General features: G+C 36.2%; 1 long non-coding RNA gene across 7 annotated transcripts in view; it reads left to right on the top strand.

The window, feature by feature from the left end:
* LOC109452884 (uncharacterized) overlaps positions 1-17,542 on the top strand; it is a 166,695-nt gene that overhangs the window by 112,915 nt on the left and 36,238 nt on the right. For 4 of the 7 annotated variants that reach the window (XR_012493884.1, XR_012493883.1, XR_012493885.1 and 1 more), the window contains one exon: positions 4,698-6,816. The exons of the other annotated variants lie outside the window; for them this stretch is intronic. This is a non-coding gene — a long non-coding RNA (uncharacterized LOC109452884). Of the gene's footprint in view, positions 1-4,697; positions 6,817-17,542 lie in introns of those variants that run through there. 7 annotated transcript variants of the gene reach the window in all.

The following is a 17,542-nucleotide window of genomic DNA, read 5'->3' as shown; positions in this document are numbered from 1 at the left end:
CTTTTGCTGTCCTTGTATGGCTATTGTCTTCACCTATACTTATACCGAGGATGAAGACCTTTGATGTCCCAGCATTTGTTTTTGTTTTGTTGTTGTTGTTTTTTTCAGATTTCCTGTTTAATATGTAATATATCTTGGCATATATTTTTCTTTTAAAAAATGCACCTAAAGTTTATTATTTAAAAAAAGAACAAAATAACTAGTGTTGACGAGGATCTGGAGAAGTTAAGAGTGTGCATTGCTAGTGGATATGTAAAATAGTGCAGTCACTATGGCAAATGGTATAGAGGTTCCTCAAAAAATTAAACAGAATTACTGTATGATCCAGCAATTCCATTTCTAGGTATGTTCTCAAAAGAATTAAAAACAGATACTTGAATAAATATTTGTATGCCCATATTTATAGCCACAGAACTCACAATAGTCAAAGGTGGAGTCCGCCCAAGTCTCCATCAACAGATGAGTGGATAAACAAAATGTGGAATGTACAAGCGATGGAATATTACTCAGTTTTAAAAAGGAAGGAAATTTTGACACATGCTGTAACATGGGTCAACATTATACTAAGGCATTATACCAAGAAGACATTATACTAAGTGAAACAAGCCAGTCACATAATAGGCTTGTTAGCAGTCCTGAGTGCGTGCTTGAGAAAATGAATTGACAGGTAAGGGAATTGAGGACCACTTGAAAAACACAGTGATGTTAATGATTGACATTGGGTTTCCTCATTTGAGAAATGGGAGTAATCCTAGACCATATCCCAGAATACTGTGGTAAATTCAATATAAAGCATGTAAAACACTTGGAACAGCCTGGCACTCAGATAGTACTCAATAAACAACTATTGTTACTATTGTATTACCATGACTATAAAGTCTCTACTAGACAATGAAAGAAGTGAAGACACATGGCGACTAATTAAAAGTTTTGGTGAGAACAAAAAATAATTATACTGTGGAGTCTGAGTAAATAATCCAGAACTAAAATTTTGAGTGAATGGGAGGTTTGAAAAGAGATGGGTGGGTACAGCAGTGAGGCGAGGGAGGGGTGATACAACGTGATAGCACATGCTTCTGACGAGCAAGGTGTTTGCAGAAGGAAGAGATGGTTATGTTTGGAAACTGTCCATGCAGGGCAAGAAGGACGCCCACTTTCCCTCCTGGCCCTGAGGACCATGGTATGAGAGAGAAAAGAAAAACAGCTTTGATGCTATTGGAAGAGAAGCTTAAGTTTCTTCAGGGGAAAGCTTGGTTTTAAAAAAGAAAACACAGATGTGAAGGGAACAATCAGCGAAGAGACTAGCAATTTAAAGAAATTCACTGATTATCAATTTGGAGTTCAAAAGAACAGCGTGGTAGGATTTTAAGAGAAGGACTTTCTTTTCCTTCTCTTTCTGAGAGATCGAGTTCAGATCAGAAGAGGTACATCAGAGTGTGGGGTAAAATGGACTAAGATGGTGAGGATTTCTTGTTTTGACTATTATATGTGGGAATGTGATGGGCGCAGTTAGTTTTGACCTCTAGGCAGGGTTATACACTTGGACCTGATCAGAATACTCAGGAGTCTGGGGGCTGCTCATTAGGGTCAGAGTAATTATCAATTCAATCAGACAGTACTTTATGCTATGTATGTTTTGCCAATTACTTTATTTTTAAAATTCTGAATGTATTTATGCCTGGCCTTCTACGTGAATAGATTCATGCTTCCTGAGGAAAAGAAAATGCTTTCTTTTAAGGTTATCACACTTTGTTAACCAAATTATGGGATTTTGTAAAGCACAATATTTTGCATAAACTGATTTTTTTCAGTTTCTTGAACCATAAAAGAGATTATATGGATTTCAAATTTATACTTAGCAATGTATATACAAATATTAGTTTTAGGACAAGTGCCTAATCTCTGTTCTTAATCTGGTGTGATAATATTTTATGTTCAGGAAGAAATATGGGCTAAAAGAAAATCCCCATATCAGTCTACAGATTTAAGTTGAAATGACATATGAAGTGTATGGTGGTATCTGCCATGAATAGTCGTCTTTGTTTTTCTTGCTCCTTTTGAATATTTTATATAGTTCAAAGAAATTGGAAAGGTTGAGCAAAACCAAGATTACTTGGAGATGATTTTCTTCCCTATCAAATGGCGCTTATCAGATCTTTTAATAACTAGGGCACTGCAAGCAATTTTGTATAAATGTTTTACCACTAGATTATCCACAAATAAAACACACTCTTCGAGCTGAAAAGAAATAAGAAGGAAGGAAAATGTGGCAACATGGAAAAAAAACAAACAAATAAAAACAACATTTGTTTCATCACGGGAATTGAACTTGATACCCAGATCAGAAAAAACTAATTTATGATAATGACTCTTTTCCTAATGTTCCAAGTAACTTTTTGTTCCAACTTTAGCCCCTGGATTACTTCTAATTCAGACCTTTAGAACTCTATCCACTTAACCTCTCCTGCACAAGGAACATAAGCATTCAATGAGCACACCACAATAAATGGACAAAATGAGAAAAATTCTTTATATAAATATTCCTAGAATGATTTAACTATTAAATGTCAAAGTGTCCTATTCCCTTAGACATATCATTGAACAAGACAAATATTAATAAGGGCCTTTTACAAACAGATTTGATCATTTTATAAATCTTATCAGAAATCTGGAGTATTTTTGACATTTGTCTTTTTGTTCTCTTTTCTTCAATATTAAAATAGTATATATTAAAGTTTTATAATTAACATATCCTTTCCCCTCTCTCAAATGAATTTGAATATAAAATCCAGCAATCACAATTATTACTTTCATTTTTAAGAACACTCTGTTATTGATTGCTTGTAAAATTTACTTATATATATGTCCTTATCTTTAGTGGGCATAAAATGTATTATTTGATAGAACAGTTATGTTTCTATTTCTAGAGTACAATAAAAAGGTATTAATATCAATCACCAGACACTTTATCTTTTAAAAAAAACCAAAAATAATATACAAATAATTGAATTACTGTTTTTCAAAAAGTTGTCTTAACCCAGGACTGGCAAAATCATTGATAGTTCAGTCAAATATAGTGAACTTTTCAACCAAATATCTCATTTCATAAATAGAGTAGTTTAGAAAATAAACTATATAACTTTAACCTTTTAAGTCTTATGACATTTATACACAGAGGACTTTATTTTAAATTAGCAGTAAACCACGTAGTTCATATTATATGTCTTAAAGAGAAATAACCCAAGTTTTCTGCTAGAAAAAAAATAGTGAAATAATACTTCCCCATGCTGTCAAGTTGGTCACTGCTGAGAATCCAAAATCTATATTAAAACCTTCGTGCAAAAATGGCTATAAACCACCTGTGATTCTGTGAGCTTGATTCAAAAGTACCTTAATGAAGAGCCATGAGCATTTGCTTCTTCCTATTCTGCTTAATGAATATGTAAATGAATTTTTTTACTGCTGAATAGCTTTGAAAGAACTGAGGTTCTTTATTTTTCAAAGCAAAATGCTCTTTCCTCACTTTAGCAGACACTCATACAATTAAAAAGCAAGCAAAGCCATCAAGACGTGCACTCAGAAGAAAGAGGAAAATTATTACAAAATTGCTATTTATTAAAGTAGGCAATTATATTTTAGACTGACTTTCTGAAAGCACTGTTAGCATAGTATGTGCAAGACTAAAGGGGAAATAACTTTGGGATGATGAAAAAGAGAATGCTTGTTACCTTTCTTTCTTTCAAGAAAAATGTACGTACAGATTAATTCACTTAATTCCCATCTGTGAGACAGCTATTGTTCCCATTTTGCAGTTGAGAAAACCATAAGTAAGAGAGTGGTAGTAACTTTTCCAGAGTCACACAGCTGGTAAGTGGCAAAGCTAGGTCACCATTTAAGTCCTTCTGACTCCTGATGTCTTGTTTCTTTGTCACTATGCTGACCCCTCTCTGTGTAACCTACAAATGAGACACACTGTCAGAATACAGAGCCCGGTGATAAACAGAAAACCCAGTGAACCAAATCGTAACGATTAGAATTTCACTGCCTACATGTTGGATAGTGAGGCTGTTGACACTTTTTTGTGTGTGATACAATATGGTTCTTCTTCAGGCCTGTCAGCAAAAATGTTATCTGAAGTCAGGAGTTGAAACACTGCACAGAGCCAGTGAAAGAAAATCTGCCCTATATAAACATGCCTGCTTCCCAGACTTTCTGTTTGACAGTGTTTACTTGAAAGTGACCTCTGCCAGAAATACAGCAGGCCTCATTCAATGATAGGAAATGACATTTCACATGGCTGCTCCACTCATCTCAAAGTTAAAACAGTGGCTCTGGTCCCACGCAGACTGTATCTCCTCAGCTCTTCCCAATAAATCAGACCTCTCACTCAGGTAAAATTTTTTGATTGTTTGTATATACTTATGTTTCTTATCACATCTATCTATACATGTGACCTTGATTTAAAACAAAAGGAATTGGACACAATTCTTATTTTTAATTGAATTGGAAATCTGTCTTTTATATTCTGTTACATAACACACTAGCCCAGATCTTAATGGAAAAACAACCACTATCATCATTTATCATAGCTCACTATTTGGAGCAGGAATTGGATTAGACTTGACCGTGTAAATTGGTGCTGCATGATGTTGATTGGGGGGAATATGTATCCAATTAATGTGTGGTCTGATCTACAGGTTACATGGCGGCTTTACTGAAATGCCTGGCACCTGGCTGGCATCCTTCTGTCTTTCTATGTGGTCTCCAAATCTCTTCATCTATGCTCTACACCAGGGGGTCACACTTCTTACAAGGAAGTTAAAGGTTCCAAGAGAAAAGATCCAAGGGCCTGAGGTAGAGAACTGAAAGCCTTGTCTACTTCTTTTGCAACACTTCTCACAATTATAATTAAATGTTGCTAATTCATTGTTTAATGCCTGTTCTCCTGTTATACTGTGAGGTCCATACAATTGGATCCTGTTTAACTTAATTCTGCTGTGTCCTAAGTATTTATCACAGTGTCTGGCACACAGTAATAATAAATATCTGACGAATGAATGAATTAATTAATTCTATACAAAGGTTTTAAAAATAGTAGTAGAAAAAGCATGGTACCAAGCTATTGATTACTGTTTAAACAGGCTCATTTTTGAAATAGCATGAACCACTTGTCAATTTTTTTTATGATAGAAATATTACTTTATTAAGAACCTGTTATATGCCCATGTTTTTTTTTTTTTTTACAAAGGTCATCTTATTTATTTATAACAATAACCCTCGATGATACATATTATTACCTACATTTTATAACTAAGGAAACTGTGACTCAGGGAGGTAAAAGTGACTGGTCTAAAATCATAGATCTAGTCGAAATAACAGGTCCTTGATTTCTATCTGGATATGAGATCGTATGTATGCAATAGAGGCAGGATTTAACTTTATACACTTCAAGTCAAGTGCAGATCCTACAGGCTTTACTTTCTATACCTCCAAGTGTTCTCTGCATCAATGATACAACCCACTGATTCTGGAATATTTTCAGTGTCTTTGGCCATTGGAAATATAGTAGATAGCATCTATGGGGCAGTTTGAAGAAGCTTCACAAAGTCTCAAGGCATAGGGAGGCATCCAAGTGGAGAAAGGCGACTTTCAGTAGAAGACCCACATCCAGAGAGAAGACAGGAAGAGCCCAATAGCCCAAATAAGTCACCCTTAATAGAGTTGAAAATCTGTTTTATTATACATTGCTGCATAATACACTAATCCCTTAGTGGTCACAAATCTAGACACTGGCTTACCTCCTCCAAGTTTGCTAGCACAGCCACCCACAATGTCTAGCCGTCACTGAGGTTAATGTTGTTTCTCTCCATCTAGTCCCCTGCTCTGACCTTCTCTTCACATCATGCCTTACCCCTGCTGCATTCTCCAATCCCCAGCTCCCTAGCCCAGGTCACCATCTTCCAGAAATAAGGAACAAGGTGGTTACACTGTCCTTCTCATCACCTTCCAGTGGTATTATTATGATGTAACATTTATATTCTTTCCTCAGACCATCCATTTTGATTCTCAAGAGCCTAAAGTCTATTTTAGATGTAAAGAGTATTAACTGTTTCTTCATCTTTTCATTCCTACTATAGTTCTACCTCTCCGCTGCACTACGTGGGTATTTCTGACTGAATAAGGGCAAGGTTTCATACAAGAAAATAAGGCAAGGCAAAGCATTACTGTTCCAAAATACTATCTGGTTCTATGAATCCCACCCTTGCCACCATCAGACAAACACAGGCTCTAAATGTTATTTTATATCCCCTGACTAACATCTACTTAGCAGTATTTTGTTAGACTACCTTAAATTACTATATTTTAAGTTAATCAAACCATAAATGTTTTCTTTCCATCACTAAATTGCAGGCTACTTTTTATTTTGAATAAAATATTGACGTTTGTTTGGACCTGTAAGTGCTAATAAAAAGCAGTTGACTTGACTCTAAGGAAGAATGTATCAATGCTCTTTATTCTTTCCCTTCCCTACCCTGTTTTGTTTCCTTCCAGAACAATTCCTGGCTAAGGACAGAGGAGGGGCAGAGCAAGGTCGATGTCTAAGCTGGCGATGGAGGGCATATGGTGGGGAGAGTCACAGTGGCCTGTGATAAGGTGTTAGAGCCCACGTGACTTAAGGAGGCTTCTATGTATCAGGGAATAGGAGATTCAGAGCATGGTGAGGAGGGTCCCCACGTGCAGTGGAGAGTCACAACCAGAGCCAGGGGATGACGGTGTCCACACGAAACTAAGTGTCACTGCAGGGGGACAGAGCCCAAGCAGCGGGAGGAGGTCATCTGTGCAAGACAGGAGATAGAAGTGGAAATGAAGGTTCCAGGCAGGTGGACTGATCAAATAAATATATAAATAAATATACTAGAGATGATGAGAGACAAGTTATTCACTGTCAGAGAAGTAAGTAATAAGTAGGTAGGGAGAAAATTAGAAAATACCCTGTGGTGTTGGATTAGAATTCATGGTATTGCATTAGTCTGCTAGGCTGCCATAACAGAAATGTCACAGACTGGGAAGCTTTAAACACAGAAATTTATTTTCTCATAGTGATGGAGAATGGAAATAACATTACAACTTTTACCACAAAAATACAAAGGACCAGAGTAGACTACTATGAATAATTACACACCAATAAATTGGCTAACCTAAAAGAAGTGGATACATTTCTACAAGCATACAACGTACCAAGACTGAATCATGGAGAAAAAGAAAACCTGAATGGACCAATAATGAGTAATGAGATTGAGTAGGTAATGAAAATCCCAGAGCCAGGTGGCTTCACCAGTGAATTCTGCCAAACATTTAAAATACAAATTTTAAATCCCTCTAAAACTTTTCTAAAAATCAAAGAGGAAGAAACTTTTCCAAGCTCATTTTAGGATGTCTGAACTACCTTAATACCAAAGCCAGATTAAGGACACCACCAGAAAAGAAAATTACAGGCCAATTTCCAAGGAATGCAAAAATCCTCAACAAAATACTAGAAAATCAAATTCAAGAGCATGTTAAAAAGGTCACACACCATGATCATGTGAGATTTATCCTTGGGATACAAGGCTGGTTCAACATATGCAAATCAATAATCTGGATACACCACATTAACTAGATGAAAAATAAAAATCATATAATCATCTCAATAGATGCAGAGAAAGCATTTGACAGTCCATTTTTGGAATATTCTACAGACTTAAAAAAGAAGATAATTCTGCATTTGTGGCAATGTAGATGAATTTAGAGGTCATATACTAAGTGAATAAGACAGACACTGAAAGACAAATATTGCATAATATCACTCATATGTCACATCTATAAACGTTAAATTTAGGTAAGCAGAAAGTAGAATAGCAGTTATGAGGGGCTAGTGAGTGGGAGAAATGGGGAGATGTCGGTCAAAGGGCACAAACTCTTAGTTATATGTTTGAGAGCTCAAATGTACATGTGTACACATGTATATTGTTAATAATAATGTGTTGTATGCTTGAAATTTGCTAAAAAAGTAGGTCTTAAGTGTACTTAAGTGTACTTACAACACTTAAAAGAATTGTACCTGTGATATAATGGATATGATCATTAGTTTGGTTGTGGTAATCATTACACAGGTCTATTTATATCAAAACACCAAGTTGTACATCTTAAATATATACATTTTTTATTTGTCTATTATCCCCTCAATGAAGCTGAAAAAAAAGAATTAAAATGTAAAACCTTTCAAAACATTCAGGTCTCAAAAACATATAATCATAGTGGTAGGCTAGGGTTGGGGGTGGGACATTCTGGTAAAAAATCATGGTTAGCATTAATTGGTCTTCACATTGATCACTGTATCATCCAAACCCTAAAATAAATATCTACCATCCATGCCCACTCCTAACACAAACACAGTTTTAGATGCAGTTTTAGTGCCATGTACAAGATCTTTGTCTTAAAAAGACTCTTAATTTTAAAACAAGCTGAAATCATTTAACTTTCATTATTTTGTTTTTTTCTTTTTTCTTTCAGGAAGTTGATGTGGTGTTACTTTTATTAAATGACCACAATATACCAGACACTATTCTAGGTCCTGGAAATCCAATTGAAAGCAAAACTGACAAAGTCTTTACCTCCAGTAGCTTAGAAACAAGTAATAGAAGACAGATAATACACCAACAGACAAATAATAATCATAATTTAAAAAAAAAAACTCATGTGTTGTGTATTATGAAATGTTAAGGAGATACCACCAATTAATGTCTTTTTTTTTAAGTGGCATAAGGGTTATGTGAGATTACGTGATCATGTACAGCGAGCACTTAAATAAAGCTTACTATGTGCTAGGCACTGTTATCAGCATTTAATATGCATATTTGATCTGTGACACGAATTATGTAAAGGATTAAGTCAAGGCAAGTTTTTGGAGAAAATATTTCAAACTTAGGGAGCAACAAAGGCAAAGAGTCAAAGGCAGGAAAAAGCTTAACACATTTAAGGAACTGAAGGAGAGGGTGGCATGTGTTCGGTCATGTGTGAGTTTGTGGGGTGTAGCAAATGATTTGCACTGCATTCTAGGTGCAATGGGAAACAGTGTTTTAAGCAAAGGAATGATATAACCGCATTTACCTTTATATATATATATATATATATATATATATATATATATATATATATTACCTTAATGAGATATATATATATCTCAATTGGGGCACTTGGACAGAATGGATTAAGGGGAATAGTGAAATCTGAGTGATGAGTCAGGCGATTATTGCTTTGGTTCAAACAGTAGATGATGGCTGCTTGGAACAGGATTTGTGATAGAATTTAAGGCTGGCTGGGATCTATTTCTCCTCTAAACTCTCATAAAATTTTGTTTATACTCCTGCCTTACACTGTCATAATCCTGTATGCCAATTTTACACTATTTGGTAGCAGGAACAAAGTCTTACTCATCTCCATTTTCCCCCCTGGTTTCTGGACACTTTCTCTATAGCAGGTAGTCACTGATGATTTTATTTAATCAAAGTAGACTACAATATTCTCCTGTGCACCTGTACTTTTACATGAAAATGTGCATAATATATTTGGATAGCAAAAACAGAGCAAAATACTCATGTTTTAAGCCTTAGATTGTATAAGATATTTTTTTTTAATTTGGCTTGATATTTTTCTTTCCTCTTATAATACTGCCAAGTGTGAAGTTTAAATCTACTTTTAAGTTAAACCAGGACAAATAAAGCTTGGAGCAATTTTTAAGAGAAGGAAAAAATATATTTTTCCTGTCTCATAACTCAAAAATAACTGAGCCAATTTAATTTACTTTTTCTAAAGGGGGGGAGGGGTGTTGGGAGAGGAATGGTAGAGACAGAATGTGGAACAAATAAAAAAATAACACCTCTCATAAGACTAAATCTGTACAATTTCAAATCCAAATAAATTTCTTGGGATGTTGTAAACAAGTAAATATGGAAGTCGAAATAAAAATTTCTTTCACCTTTAAAGGAAAGCTTCTGCAGCTGACATCAAAGGTCTTAAACGGAAATAAATCTTTTTGGTTTTTGCAAGAAAAAACAATTCAGGAAAACACTGCTTGAGAAAGACTTATGAACATATCTAATACATCCTTGGTGAGAACAGATTATGAGAACATATTGTAGAAAGAGAAATATGAGAAAAGCCGAGGTAGAATTTGATGATTTATATTTGTGCTCATTTTTTTCCTTCTCTATTGATTATAACTTCTCATCATACTCGTATTTCCTATCCCCCTTCCAATAAACCTATCATATACAACAAGGTTGTTTTGTCCTCTGTGATCCTCAACAATGTAAAAAGTTCAAGTCTTACAGTGTCCTCCAAACAATGCAATCAAATTGTAATTAATAACAGAAAGAAAATAGGAAAATCTCTAAATTCTTTGAAAATAAACAACACATTTATAAATAGTCCCTAAATCAAAGAAGAAATTCCAAGAAAAAAAAAAAAGGGAATCTCAAAATGGGTTATGAACTTAAATAGTATAAAATGTAAAGCTATAAATTTTTTATAAATAAGAGGAAAATCTTTACAATCTAGAACAGGGTTGTCCAAACTTTTTTCAACGTTTTTTTACCAAGGGCCATATGCGGTAAAATACACAAACAGCCGGGCCACTCACTCGAGGTGAAGTACATATTGTCTCAACTGGTTTATTTAAGTAAACTAAATATATTTTTGGAATTTGCTGCGGGCTAATTAAAAATGGATTGCGGGCCACAGTAAAAATGGATTGCGGGCCACAGTTGGCCCACGGGCCACAGTTTGGACACCCCTGATCTAGGACTAGGAACAGAGCATGATTCCTAACAGGAAAATTAATAAATAGAACCTCGTCACAATTAAAAACTTTTGTTCTATGAAACATTTGTTAAAAGTGTAAAAATATGAGCTAGAATTGAAGAAAATATTTGCAGACTGTATACATATGTATATATATATATACATATATATGTATATTTGCAGACTATATATATGACAAAGGATTGGTATCTAAAAAATAAAAAGAATTCTAAAAATTCAACAGTAAAAACACAATTTAATTAGAAAATCGCAAAGATATGAAGAGACATTTCACCAAACAATATATACAGATAGCAAAAGAGCACATTAAAAAAATATTCAACACCATTTAGCCACCAGGGAAATGCAAATTAAAACCACAATGATATACTACTACACACCTATCAGAATAACTAAACAAACAACAAATAGTGACAACACTAAATGCTGGTGAGAGTGCTAAAAAACTAAGTGAATTATATATTGGTGGTGGCAATGTAACCGCCACTCTGGAAAACAGTTTGGCTATTTCTTAAAAAAAATAAATAAATAAGCAAGCACCATAGAAATTGCATTCTGGGCACTTATCCCAGAGAAACGAAAAAACTCATGTTCATACAAAAACCTGTATACAAATGCTTATAATAGCTCTAGCTGTAATAGTCCGGACTGGAAACAATGCAGATATCGTTCAGTGGACAAATAGCTAAACTGTAGTATAACTATACTATAGAATACTACTAAGCATTGAAAAGGAACAAACTATTGATAGTTAACTAACTAGATCAATTCCAGAGAAATACGTTGAGTGAAAAAAGTCAATCCAAAAACGTGATTTCATTTACATATTATTCTTGAAATGGCAAAATTCAGAAATGAACAGATTAATGATCCATAGAAAGTAAGGGATGTGTGGATGTGAGAAGGGAATGAATGTTGCTATGAAAGTGTAACATGAGGGATTCTGATAAAAATATCCTGGTTGTAGTAGTGTACTGTTTTGCAAGACTTTCTCATTGGAGGACCCTGAGTAAAGAGTACCTGGGAACTCTCTGTTTTATTCCTTACAACTACAAATGAACCTACAATTATCTCAAAAAAAAAAAAAAAAAAAAAAAAGTTTAACTTAAAAAACTACGAGATAAGTATAATTATTATTTTCATGTTAAAAATAAGGGGATTGCGACAGAATGAGTTTAAGTAATTTGCTCATTGTGAGAGGATTATTAGGTGACAGAGCTGGGATTTAAACCACCTGGGTTTTGAGACCAGGATCTTCATTCTTAACCATTCACTCCTACTACTTTTTTTCTGGCTGCATGTGGTCTACAATCAGTGAGCTTTTGCCCACGATTACCCAAATGACGTTTCACCAAATAATCTTGGAACATTGTCAGATAACCAGAATTGAACGACAACAGGCATTCTTATCCATACTTCACTACAAATTACTTTACATACCACATTAAAGGCCAATATCCAACTCTCATAAATAATGATTATGAGCATAACAAATATATATAACCTAAACTATACGTACAAAATTATTTTTATGAATTAAAATTAAGTGGCTATTTTAATTCAAACTGTGCACAAGGGCTTACAAGGGATGCTTACTTATTTATAACAGTGATTAAATGGAGAAAATGCTAGCAACCACATGTGATCATTGTAAGAATGAAATGAGATAGTTTACATAAAACACCTAGGGAGCTCCTGGCTCAATGCACATGCTCAGGCAGTGGTAGAAGTTGTGAATGTTGGAATCACCACCTGTGGGGACAGAGCCAGGAATGCAATTTCCAGGCTCTCGGCCTCATGTGGAAAGGTGCTGGTTCAGGTAGTAAATGGCCATCAACTGTGATTGTATGGCCATCAGCTGTGGCTACTTGGCCGTCAGCTATAACCAGAGCCATTGGCCACTAATATAACTGCTGTGGCTACGCTAGCAGCAAAATGGGAGGCTAGCAGGAAGATGGTGGCTGAGCTAGCAAGAGCGGATTGCAGCTAGCAGGGTGTCGTGCGGGGAGGCCTGCAGGGTCTCTGGTCCCGCTCCCCACATAACGCAGGATATGGTGAGGCCAAAAAGGAACACCCACGGAGCCATAGGTAGGGGAGTCATACCACTACGGTCTCACTGGAGGCTGGGTTCACTGGACGTGCGACCTGCTGTCCGTTTTGTCTGCAACCCACCGACGACTCTCTTTCACTCTCCTCCACTCTCCTCCGTAGCCACAGCAGTTATATCAGCGCTAATTGGCTAACTGGCTACAGCTGACGGCCAATCAGCCACAGCTGACGGCCATCTACTACCCGAGCCAGCACCCCTCCACGTGAGGCCGAGAGCCTGTAAACTACTTTCTGGGGCTCTGCCCCCACACAGGGGTTGGTTGGTTGGCAGATAGAGACGTGGACAGCAGTTTGCGGATAGTGTGGCACCTGCATCCTGTGTCTCCAACCCAGCCGCCAGCGAGACTATAGTGGTATGACTCTCCTTTCTATGACTCCGTGGGTGTTCCTTTTTGGCCTCACCATGTCCTGCATTTTTATGTGGGGAGTGTAATGCGGGGCGGCCTGCAGGGTCTCTGCTCCCACTCCCCACACAAGAACGCAGGATATGGTGAGGCCAAAAAGGAAAACCCACGGAGCCATAGATAGGGGAGTCATACTAGTATATTCTCGCTGGTGGCATCTGCCTCTCTGCAATCCGCTCTTGCCAGGCAGCCACCATCTTCTTGCTAGCCCCCATTTTTTTCTCTCTTTTCTTCTAGCGTAGTCACAGCAGTTATATTAGTGGCCAATGGCTCACTGGTTACAGCTGACGGCCAACTAGCCACAGCTGATGGCCATCCAATCACAGTTGATGGCCATTTACTACCTGAGCCAACACCTTTCTATGTGAGGCCGAGAGCCTGGAGACTGCTTTTTGGGGTTCTGTCCCCACAGGAGTGGGACCAGAGACCACGCCTGACACCCTGCATGACACCACCATCATTGAACAAGAAGAGTTTTGTTCATGGAAAGAGGCTAGGAAAACTATTATCAGTAGGAAGTCTTGTGACTGGTGCTTTATGAATTGTGACAGGTCCTTTATATTCAGTACATCATTAACTCTAGAGAAGGACATAGACATACTTCAAGTTTATGGATAAAGGATAGGCATTTGCCCAGTTTTAGCAAGACATTAAATGAGTTAAAAGCATACCTAAAGTGTGTCCGGGAGCTCCGGACACACAGTAACTGTTCAGTAAGTGTTAGCTCTTATTAACATCACTATTTCTACTAAGTAGTGAAGAAAAGATTAGAACATATTCTGTCAGACTCAAGAGCATCTTATACATTATAAATCAATAGTACTTTTGTATTTAGGTTACAAACCATCTGCTAAGAATAGTAAATATCTATAGATAATTAGAAGTTCCTGAGTAAATGTAAGGCCCTTTAAGCTTCTTTAGTAAGTAAGGTGAAGAAAGACAGCAGAAAAGACACACCTGCTGTTCAGCTGAAAGCAGCCCTGATGTGCCATTACTGGGCTAAATCACCAGCATATGATGGGTAAATGGCCTGCTCTTTCTCTGAGAGAGTTTCTAGGTGACTTGAAAACAGGCATCTTTCTAGGAAGACTGGGGGAGAAAATAAACTTTATGACATTAGTATAAAATTTGCCATCAGTTAAAAAAGTCTAATTACTTTTACTAAATTAAGGTAATAGGGATTAATATACTGTCCCCTCCCTCGAGAAGCTCGTGGATGCAGAGGAGAAACCATCATAGAAACAAATATTATATTATATGGAAATAATATTGAAATAGGTATAAAGGATGATGGGATAGTATAAATTGATTAATTCTTCCAGAAACCAAAGAACACTACAAGGAAAAACTATATATAGCAGAAGGTATTTCTTTGCGTATTCATTTATTCATTTTAGGCGTGCTTTCAAGTCAGGCCATCAGATCGTCAAGTAATTATTACTTTACATTATCCAGGTGTTCAGTTAAAAATCAAACCAAGAAAATTTGATACAACCCAGAAAGGAATCCTGGTCTTTCATCTCAGGGTCATTTCTGACATATTTATTACACTTTAAGAAAGATGAATAATATTCCCTAATATTAAAAACACTGATTTTAATTGCAAAGTTTATATTAGAAAATCATCCATCATTCATCTCATCTCTATACAGTATTATTATTTATTTTTTTTTTTTAAATTAAATTTATTGGGGTGACAATTGTTAGTAAAATTACATAGATTTCAGGTGTACAATTCTGTATTACATCATCTATAAATCCCATTGTATGTTCATCACCCAGAGTCAGTTCTTCCATCACCATATATTCGATCCCCCTTACCCTCACCTCCCCCCCCACCCCCCCACCCCCCTTACCCTCTGGCAACCACTAAACTATTGTCCGTGTCTATGAGTTTCTGTTTCTCATTTGTTTGTCTTGTTCTTTTGTTGTTTTTGGTTTATATACCACATATCAGTGAAATCACATGGTTCTCTGCTTTTTCTGTCTGACTTGTTTCGCTCAGCATTACTCTCTCAAGATCCATCCATGTTGTCACAAATGTTCCTATATCATCTTTTCTCACTGCCGAATAGTATTCCATTGTGTATATGTACCACAACTTCTTTATCCATTCATCTATCGAAGGACATTTTGGTTGTTTCCATGTCTTGGCCACCGTAAACAAAGCTGCAATGAACATTGGAGCACACGTGTCTTTATCTCTAAATGTTTTCAGATTTTTTGGGTAGATACCCAGGAGAGGGATTGCTGGGTCATATGGCAATTCTATTCGTAAATTTTGAGGAACCTCCACACTGCCTTCCATAACGGCTGCACCAGTCTGCATTCCCACCAACAGTGTATGAGGGTTCCTTTTTCTCCACAACCTCTCCAACATTTGTTACTATTTGTCTTGTTGATGATAGCCATTCTGACTGGGGTGAGGTGATATCTCATTGTGGTTTTGATTTGCATTTCTCTGATGATTAGTGATGTTGAGCATTTTTTCATATGTTTATTTGCCATTTGTATGTCCTCTTTGGAGAAATGTCTCTTCAAGTCCTCTGCCCATTTTTCAATTGGGTTGTTTGTTTTTTTGTTGTTGAGTTGCATGAGTTCCTTGTATATTCTGGATACTAGCCCCTTATCGGAGGCACTGTTAGCAAAAATCTTCTCCCATTCAGTTGGTGGCCTCTTTATTTTGTCAATGGTTTCTTTTGCTGTGCAGAAGCTTTTAAGTTTCATATAGTCCCATTCGTTTATTTTAGCTTTTACTTCCATTGCCTTTGGAGTCAAGTTCATAAAATGCTCTTTGAACCCAAGGTCCATAAGTTTAGTACCTATGTTTTCTTCTATGCAGTTTATTGTGTCAGGTCTTATGCTTAAGTCTTTGATCCATTTTGAATTAACTTTGGTACATGGTGACAAATAGCAGTCCAGTTTCATTCTTTTGCACGTGGCTATCCAATTCTCCCAGCACCATTTATTGAAGAGGCTGTCTTTGCTCCATTGTATGTTTTTAGCTTCTTTGTCAAAATTATCTGTCCATATTTATGTGGTTTTATTTCTGGGTTCTCAATTCTATTCCATTGGTCTATGTGTCTGTTTTTCTGCCAATACCATGCTGTTTTGATTATTGTGGCCCTGTAGTACAGGCCAAAGTCAGGAAGTGTGATACCTCCATTATAGTTCTTTTTCTTAAGATTGCTTTGGCTATTCGGGGTCTTTTGTGGTTCCAAACAAATCTGATGATTTTTGTTCTATTTCTTTAAAATATGCCATTGGGATTTTGATGGGGATTGCATTGAATCTGTATATTGCTTTGGGTAATATGGCCATTTTAACTATGTTGATTCTTCCAATCCATGAGCATGGAATGTCTTTCCATTTCTTTGTGTCTTCTTCAATTTCTTTCAAAAATGTCTTATAGTTTTCAGCATATAGGTCTTTCACATCCTTGGTTAAGTTTATTCCTAGGTATTTTATTCTTTTTGCTGCAATTGCAAAAGGAATTGTTTTTGTATTTCTTTTTCTGAGATTTCATTGTTAGTATATAGGAAGGCAATGGACTTTTGTGCGTTGATTTTGTAGCCGGCAACTTTACTGTATTCGTTGATTGTTTCTAATAGCTTTTTGGTGGAGTCTTTAGGGTTTTCTATATATAGCATCATGTCATCTGCAAAGAGTGATAATTTAACTTCTTCATTCCCAATTTGGATGCCTTTTATTTCTTTCTCTTGCCTGATTGCTCTGGCAAGGACTTCCAACACTATGTTGAAAAGCAGAGGTGATAGGGGACATCCCTGTCGTGTTCCTGAACGTAGAGCAAAGGGCTTCAGCTTTTCTCCATTAATTATGAGATTAGCAGAGGGCTTGTCATATATGGCCTTTATTATGTTAAGGTATTTTCCTTCTATACCCATTTTATTAAGTGTTTTAATCATAAATGGATGTTGTATCTTGTCAAATGCTTTTTCTGCATCAATTGATATAATCATATGATTTTTGTCCTTTATTTTGTTTATGTGATGTATCACATTGATGGATTTGCGATGTTGAACCATCCTTGTGCCCCGGGATGAACCCCACTTGGTCGTGATGAATAATCTTTTTAATGCATTGTTGTATTCGATTTGCTAGAATTTTATTTAGGATTTTTGCATCGGTATTCATTAGAGATATTG

Source organism: Rhinolophus sinicus, linkage group LG02, assembly GCF_036562045.2.
Source record: "Rhinolophus sinicus isolate RSC01 linkage group LG02, ASM3656204v1, whole genome shotgun sequence".
In the NCBI taxonomy this organism is placed as follows: Eukaryota; Metazoa; Chordata; class Mammalia; order Chiroptera; family Rhinolophidae; genus Rhinolophus; species Rhinolophus sinicus.
The sequence above is the reverse complement of the archived record's forward strand: the minus strand, read 5'-3'. Positions and strand labels throughout refer to the sequence as shown.